Source organism: Mchenga conophoros, linkage group LG17 (assembly GCF_057382185.1).
Source record: "Mchenga conophoros isolate Kocher_MC1m ecotype Shallow Benthic linkage group LG17, M_conophoros_male_GT1.1, whole genome shotgun sequence".
In the NCBI taxonomy this organism is placed as follows: Eukaryota; Metazoa; Chordata; class Actinopteri; order Cichliformes; family Cichlidae; genus Mchenga; species Mchenga conophoros.
Window position 1 is genome coordinate 33160317 of NC_140542.1, and position 8777 is coordinate 33169093.

Here is an 8777-nt window from a genome sequence, read left to right on the forward strand (position 1 = left end):
ATTAATTGATACACACGAGATTCCAGTGATAGATGACTCTTGTGTGTCTTTGTGAGTCTCTCAACCCACCAAAATGCCATAAACAGCAATGAGGCTTGTATTATTACTAATCTGGCATTAACATGCACATCTTATCCAACTGGCAAAGTTTCTTATTTGCAGCAGCACTGTAAATTTGTAAATTTTTGGTATTGCTAGTTTAAAAGTCCCTTTCTAATAAGCATGTGTGGAAGTGGGGGATAGAACAGCTGTTTTGCACCTATGGCACTGTGGCTCTCCATCAGTGTGGGTATGTCTGAATGAGGCTTTGAGAAATGTTAATGTAAAAATAAGATAAATCTGAATGACAGACTGATGAAAAGGGCTTTAGAGTCTGCAGCTGCTGTGATATTTCGGTCTTGGACTGTAGTGATGAATGACACACCAACACTCAGAGACCTGCGCAAGGCTTCAAAAGTCTGATGTGATGTGCCTGCTCATACAGGACCACAGATTAGGAGTCACTTGTGATCAGAGTTAACCGAAGAAACAAGGACATCCAGCTTGGAGAAACATAACAATGTACACAACTGTTAATCTTCAGAAGCTTCAGAGTTTATACGTTTATTCTGGCATTTTCACTGAAAAAGAAATCACAAAAAATAAAAAGTGAATAGAGCACTTCTGAAAGTTTTTAAAATGTTCGCTGTAGGGTGAAGTGTCTTGCCCAAGGACACAACGACCGAGACTTTCCAAGCCGGGGCTCGAACCAGCAACCTTCTGATTACAAGGCGAACTCCCAACTCTTGAGCCACGATTGCCCAGCCACTAGTGTCGCTGTGATTGGCAAATCATCTATCCCATGCATCAATCCATCCATTTTCCCATCCATGCTCCATCCATCCATCCATCCATCTGTCCATCCATGGTCCATCTGCCCGTGCTGTATCATCCATTCGTCCGTCCGTCCGTCAAAGCATGCAGGAAGCTACATGGCATGATTCAGTAGCTTGCAGAACCAACTTTGGCAGCAGTAACTTGAATTTATTGTTTATATACAACGTTATCAGCCTCTCACATTGTTGTGGAGGAATTTTCGCCCTTTGTTTGATTGAGGTTTGCAGGCATTACTTATTCACAGCTTTCTTAAGGTCCTGCCACAGCATTTCAATCGGGATGTGGTCTGGACTTTGGGTGGACCTCTGTAGTACCTTGATTTGTTCCTCTTTTTTTGGCCATTCTGTTGTAGATTTGCTGCTGTGCTTGAGACAGTTGTCCTGTTGCATGATCCACTTTTATCAAGCGTTAGCTGTCAGACAGATGTCCTCACATTTTGTCCTCGAATACTTTGATATACACAGGAGTTCATAGTCAGATCTGTGTATTTGGTCCAGGTCCTATGCTGCAATGTAGGGTCTTGTGTTTTGATCAGATCCAACTTTGCAAATCTAAGTGCTGCCATGTTGTCTTTAGAGAAGAGGCTTTCTCCTGGCAACCCTTCTAAACCAGCTTACTTGTCCAGCCTTTTTCTCAATATACTGTCATGAAGTTGAACGTAGCTCTTGGTTTTTTGCAGTTTCTCTGAGCATTGCACTTTGGACTGCACAGAGTTCTGTTAAGACTTCTTTTTCACATGACTGTAAATACCATGAAAAATCTAGGCTATTAATAGTGACATAGTTAAATTACTTTAACTACTACTAATTTGCTGAACTACCATGTAATGTTGCTTTGATTATAAGTTCATGTGTCGTATCTTTAAGTCGTGCACAAGTTTGCTTAAATCCTTTAAAGATGAGATGAGTTTGCTTAAGTTTCTAAGTAAAGTCAACTTAATTTAATCGATAATATTAAATTAATATTAACTTAAAGTAATCATGCCTTTCTGTTGTGTTTATTAATACTCATTTGTCCATAAACACCGAAAGAAACAAAAGAAATCATCACGTTTTGGAGCATTTCTTACTGTTGAGGGTTTTGTTTTTAAGTTTTGCTCTTTTGTTATACTTATGAAATCTGGCATACAGTATATGGATACATAACGTACACATATTCAAACATGTACGCACAGCAAACACACATAACATGCTGCTATACTATGTGCAACTCCTGCTCCCCACATTGGAGACGTATATGTGCACCGCTGGATTGCACAGCAGGGTGCCATTTAAATCTAACGGGGTTTACATAGAACTCTCGCAAGACATGAGAGAGAGAAAGAGAGCATTACTAAGCCAAGATGTTCCCCACAAGAAGCATGTCATGTCTTACGCTTATTTACGCGCGTGCAACTCCAGGGTGCGTTTGATGCCCAGTGCGATAGAGTATGACATCTCCTCTCACACTGACGCTGAATTTGTTCCACTGATAGAGAGTGAGGGGAATTTCTGCAGATTGGTTCATTTTCTTCACGGCTTATTTGCAGTGTGTGTTTGTCAGATTCGACATAGTAAATGCCACGAAGCCAAGCCAAATGATGCCTATCCAGGCCTGTGAGAGACTGTGTTGTGCTCAAGGGAGCCAGCATTTGGGATTCTCCCACCAATATTAAGTTGTCAGCCAAAAGTGATCCTACTGCTTGTTTTTGTCCTTAAAACAGTTTCTGGCTTTTATTTTTTATCCTTTCATTTTGCACTCATATCTCCGATTCTGTCTTTTCTTCTCACATGCCTAAATTCCTATCCTTAGCCGTTTTTTCGACAAGGATCCACCTTTGAAATCCTCTGCAGTTTCTCATGCCTGACTTCTTTTTTCCCGTACCCATCGGAGAGCACACAAACTGTCCAGCTGTACTCTGAATACAAATATCCGATCCGATCGAACACAGTGATTTTGAAGAATAGGCAACAGAATTCAAAGAGTTTGTTACAGGAGTTGTTCTTGAGCATTTCAAGAACAACAGCATGAGTCTACCTCAGCCTTGGGCATACGAGCTCCTTCAGTTTGTAGTCAACCACGGATGCACAAATGAGCCAAAACAAGGTTGCAACAGTAGGGCAAACAACGACCAAACCCAAGGACAATGACAGCACCTTATTGTTCTTTCGAAGCATGTGAGGTTTTTGGGATGAGCTTTCAACAAATTGGATGTTCATTGTGGATTTGAAGTGTTTCCAAAAGCCGAATTTACAAAATATAGAATCTAGAAAAGGTTTTAAAAGCAATGACAGGAAATGTCAGATATTTTGTGAAAATGCACTCACTTGCTTGGATTGTAATTAAAATGAAGCTACTGTTAGCAAATGGGTAACTTTGCTTATGAAATGTAATTTTTGTGAAATACTGCACGTACAAATAAGCTACACATTTACAGTAGAGACAGGAAATGTTAGAAATATTGTCATGAATCTCTCAGCAAAGAATAGTATTCCCCAAAATGCTGACTGTTCCTTTTAATCTGACTGCAGAAGCGTACAGGTAGAGGATTATTGCTAATAACAACTATTATAGAGCATTGTTTTTTCTGCAGTGAATGGGAGCACCGAGGTGCATATTTGTATGTATTTGAATTCACACGTGAAACACATACACCCACATACACGCAGACCCCATCTGCTCTTCCTTGACTATATATCACATATAAAACTTACAGCCAAAGCATGGAGAGGGCTCAGAGATGGAGAGGCTGACATCAGAAATGAGAGTGACCCTGCCGCTTTTATATCTCAACACACCCTGACCCTCCTCCTCTTTTCCCTGCTGCATCCCTCTCTTACAACAATAGATTTCCCATTACTACTCCCTCCTTTGCTCCATCTCTCAATCATGCTCGCTACAATATTTAGCCCTGGAGGGATCCGATTCAGAATGCTTCTATGTGTGGACATACAGGTGTGGCCATTTGAATATTTTTCCTTATGGGAAGAAAAAAAATCCGGAAGCGTGCGCATGTGCACGTGCAGTACAAGCATGTGTGTGTGGTGCAAAGCCTTTATTGTACTCCATAAGCTCAGCACTTATCTTTCCTCTTCTCCTCTTTTTTATCCAAGTCTCCATACACTCTCTCTTTATCACACACACACACACACACACACACACACACACACACACACACACACACACACACACACACACACACACACACACACCAATACACTCTCTCTTTCCCCTGTGAGCTTTTCAATTAGGTAATTACAGTGGCAGTGAATAGAGCCTGCCTGGACACTGGCGCTCTATTGTAGAAGCACCTGTCCCCCCATAGACAGCAATTACCTGCCAGGCTGGAGGGGAGTTTCAGGCTATTGTCTGTGTGCACATTTGGGTGAATGGGCAACTGTGTCTGGTTGTCGCTCCTCACTGTGTGTATATACTGTTTTTGTATCAACGCAGGTGTGTTGGCGCGCACACCTATTTCAGCTCCCGAGAGTCCATTATATGTTCTTCGAAGTGCATTTAATCATATTCAGTGACAGAGGAAGTTTTGGAAGCATATTTTAATTATGAATATGTGTATGATGTACATTTTACATTTGGGGTATTGTGACCACTGCCCCCTACAAGTAGCATGTTTAGCACATTGTTAAAACACTTTGTTAACATTTTAAGACATGTTGTGTTTTTTCCCCTTTATTGGATCTCAGAGTGCTTTGATCGCGACACATAAACAGCTGCTACTTCAATTTGCGTACACCTCTGCACACAGACTGTGCTCAATTAAAGTATTTTGCCCCAATTTTATGAAACCCTACATCCAATTAAAAACATATATTGAAACTTTTTTTTTATTGTTCTTTGAAGAGACTGATGATTATTTTTATGCCACAGATTAAAGGATAAAATTACAATGATCATATCTGCAGCATTGTAATTGTATTCATGTGAATGTGAGTTTCTGTAGGTCTGTACAGTCTTGATTCAGTGAGAGACTCAAGGTAGTGAAAAGAGCAAAGCTGGCCTTTTTAACATTTCTGAAGATGTTCGAGGACGCCAGATTGTGGTGGAGCTGGTGGAGAGCGGGCAGGCAGGAATTAAGCAACGAGGAGTAGGCAGGCTGAACAAAAGCTGGCACATGTGGAGTATCTGCAGCACAAAGAAAGCAGGGTTACATGGGGATCACATGTAACTAAAGGAATAAGAGTTAAGTCTAAGCCTTTCTACTGCAGGAGGTGACAGAACAAGGTGGAGAAGTGGTATATAAAAAGTGTCTTTGTGTATATTTATATATACTGCAGCGTTTGGTTGGTCCTCCGGTGTGTCAGCCAGGCACAGGTGCCACTTACTACAAGGAAAGACAGGTGGCTACTTGAGGCCACAGACCAGTGGACGTACGAAATTTAAATTACAGCAGAGGACATGTGCAAAATTTACAATAACACTTAGAAAGACCTGACTTCCCTAAAAGGATTCCACCCATAAACAGTATAAAGGTTTGATGTCACGAGGCCTGATTATTCATGACCTTGTATGTGAGGAGGACGATTTTAAATTTGTTTCTGGATTAGGGCTGAACGATATATCGCATTTGCGATAATATCGCGACATGATCAAGTGCAATTTTCTAACCGCAAAGGCTGCGATTATACTGCGATTATAAGGCTGTCCAAATTACTACCATATCCCAGAATTCATAGCGCGGCCCAGCCAGACTCCAGTTTCCAGCAATGGCGGCCGCTACTAAGTTTTAAAATTACTCATACTAATCTTTCTGGGTCACAAAATAAACTTTTAACATATTTTCAGGCGAGAAAGTAGCTGTGTAAACATCAAATATCTGCTCGGTTTATCAAGATATCCCATATTTGCAAAAGTGCTTCGACGTTTTCAGAGGCGTCTGCTACCCACCAGCTCGACAGCTAGCCGGGAGCTCGAGGATTACTGATGCGGCCGAGAACGGCACAACTCCCGGCACATCATTTTCAGATCACCGCGGAGTTTCGCTGCTCGGGTTAAACGTAATATATAAGTCACTTAGACAACCTAAAAATGTTATTGTTGGGCTTTTTTCAGTGTTTTGTTTGTTCGTGAGTAAATCGGTTTGGCTGAGATTAAAGTTATTAGATTAGATAAAATAAAACTTTATTAATCCCCCGGGTGGGTTCCTCCTTGGTTTTCACACAGCTGACTAAACGTCAAACAGAAAACTTATTAAACAGAAGTATGAGACAGTCGAGAATTTACACCAGTGTCTGGTTATATTTTAGAAGCAGACGGCCGAGTTTATTAAACTCCACCGAGACAGCGGTGACGCTAATCAGAAGGCTAGACCGTCCAATTTCACGCCTTTAAATTTTAAAGGCGTGTTTGTGTGTGTGTTTATACAATTGCTATTATGTTTGCACTTTATGTGTAATGTTACTGACTGCAGAGATCAGTAAGATGTGTGTATTTTTTATTTATTAGTTTTATTTATTTAATATTATTTTTTAATTGAATGACTGTCTAGTAGTTCACAGATGTCGAAAAACTGAGTGTGGTAAAGCCACTGATTTTGTTTATGTATATTTCTGCAATCTGCACATTGTACTGACTTTCATTTTAATGTTTACACCAGGGTTCCTTGTCAGCACTTTATGCTCAGATGTTTGTAAGCTAAAAATAAACTATTGTGTATGTTCAAATATACTGTTGTGATTGAAGAAGTTAAATAAAAATGTCAGTCATCAATTCATGCATCACCTCATGTCATCATAACAGAGGTCTGTCTTCCAGGAAAGAACAGTTTAAAATTAATGTAATATAGTATTGGCCATACTATATGATGTATTGCTTGTCTTTGTTTAATAATACAGAAGACAAAGACCTTAAAAAATAATCGCATATCGCATCGCAATCGCAATATTGGGGCAAAAAATCGCAATTAGATTATTTTCCATAATCGTTCAGCCCTATTCTGGATGTAACAAGGAGCCAGTGAAGAGAAGCCAGAATAGGAGAAATACATCTTGTCAGTATTCGTGCTCCAGCATTTTGGATCAACTGAAGGCTTTTCAGGGAGTTTTCAGGACAGTTTGACAGTAGTTCAGCCTAAAGGTAATAAATGCATGAACTAGTTTTCCGCATCCCTCTGTCAAGTCAAGTCAAATCAGAAAACCAATTTTTCAGATCTGGAAGCTACATCAATGTTTCGACTCCGCTCACTCCAATCACTGCTACCATTCACTGTGAAAAAGACACAGTTTATGTTTGCAACTTCCACTAGCATCACATTATATCTTTTGTTTACTTTAACATTAGATCACTTAGCTAGCAGAGCAGTCTAGTGTTTTTAGCTCTGCTAGCCAAGACATGACCAATTGAAGAGCAGAATTTATTTGTTTTTTGTTTTTATGTAATGGCATGAATGCTTAATTGGAGGACTGCCCTGTGAAGTTTTTGTCTAATGCCCCGAGAGGATATCACTGTAATAAGAGATCAGTTATGCCAAAAAGAGAGGCAATCGTGGGGAAAACTAGAAGGACAAAAAAAAGTAATATTGTCATCTGGCCTTTATGGTGTGTGTGTTTTGGTTCATGCAAAGGGCTTTTTCACTCAAAATTGCACTAAGACTAATGAGACTGAATCAAAATAATAAAGTTGGGGATCTTAAAACAAAAAATCACGAGGTAAAAAAAGCACAATCACAAAGATGAATGATCATTTTCCATGGATTTTTCCTCAGTATGAGATTGCTCCTGAACAAAAAAACCAAAATCTAAAAAATTCTCTGGTGTTTTATCTCCTGCATTACCATTTCAGATCACACACTGAGCTATCACAAAGGTAGACTGACATTTCATAATAACTATAGCAGAGCTGGTGCCACATCTTGTGAAATTCTCTTGCAGTTCTTTGCATCTTGTACTAGAGGTTAGAACTTGTGTTTGGAAGACTATTAAGGTCAGCAATAAATAAATAAAAGGCCCTAAAAGATGAAAAATTAATGTGGTAAATATGATGGACAAATTAAAATTTATAAAATAAATCAACACATATACAAATGTAAACATAAATGAGTCACTTACACTCTTATAAAAGCTTTTTCAATTATTCCAGGAACTTTTGATTTGGTACCTGTTGATTTCTAAAAAGCACCCCATTTATTTACCAGATGGGAACAAAAAGCAGGGAAACAAATGAGGCATTTAAAAATTAATGTCCCCTTAAATAAAGAAATAGGCCACTTGGAAATAAGAGCTCCCTAAAATTATTACCTAATTTATTTACATCATTTACTTATTTATTTATTTCATAGAGTCATTTATTAAATTTACAGTTTAATAAATAAATATTCATTCAACAAGCTTACTCATGTTGGTTGCAATACGTTTGCATGTAAAGAATAGATGTTAAACATCCATCCATCCATCCATTGGCTTCCGCTTATCCTTTTTCAGGGTCGCGGGGGGCGCTGGAGCCTATCCCAGCTGTCATAGATGTTAAACATTTTAAGAATAAAGATGTAACAATAGAAGACAGAGACATGAAAATAACCGTATTTTCATGAATAATAAGTACATTTTTTAAGTTGCTTTATGCTCTTTTGCAGGCTGCCGTAGTGCAACTCGTAAATCAGCATGCTGCTTAACAGGCAACGGACGTATATTTGTACAAATTACGCCCTGATGGATCTTGTGCATGCGTCTGCTTTTGCAGCTCCCTGGTGGGTTAATTTACACCTGAGTCCATTTTGTAGTGAGCACCTATCGATTTGCCTGTACGAATGTGACAGGTTGAAGGACTACTGCATATAAAACTGTTCAGTTAATACTAATTCATATCAGTTGATATAAGGACAAAAATAATGTAAATATGGTAGGAAAATGGTTAAGAGGTTAATATTTTTCATGTTATATCAATGGCTTTCATGCTATTTAAGAGAA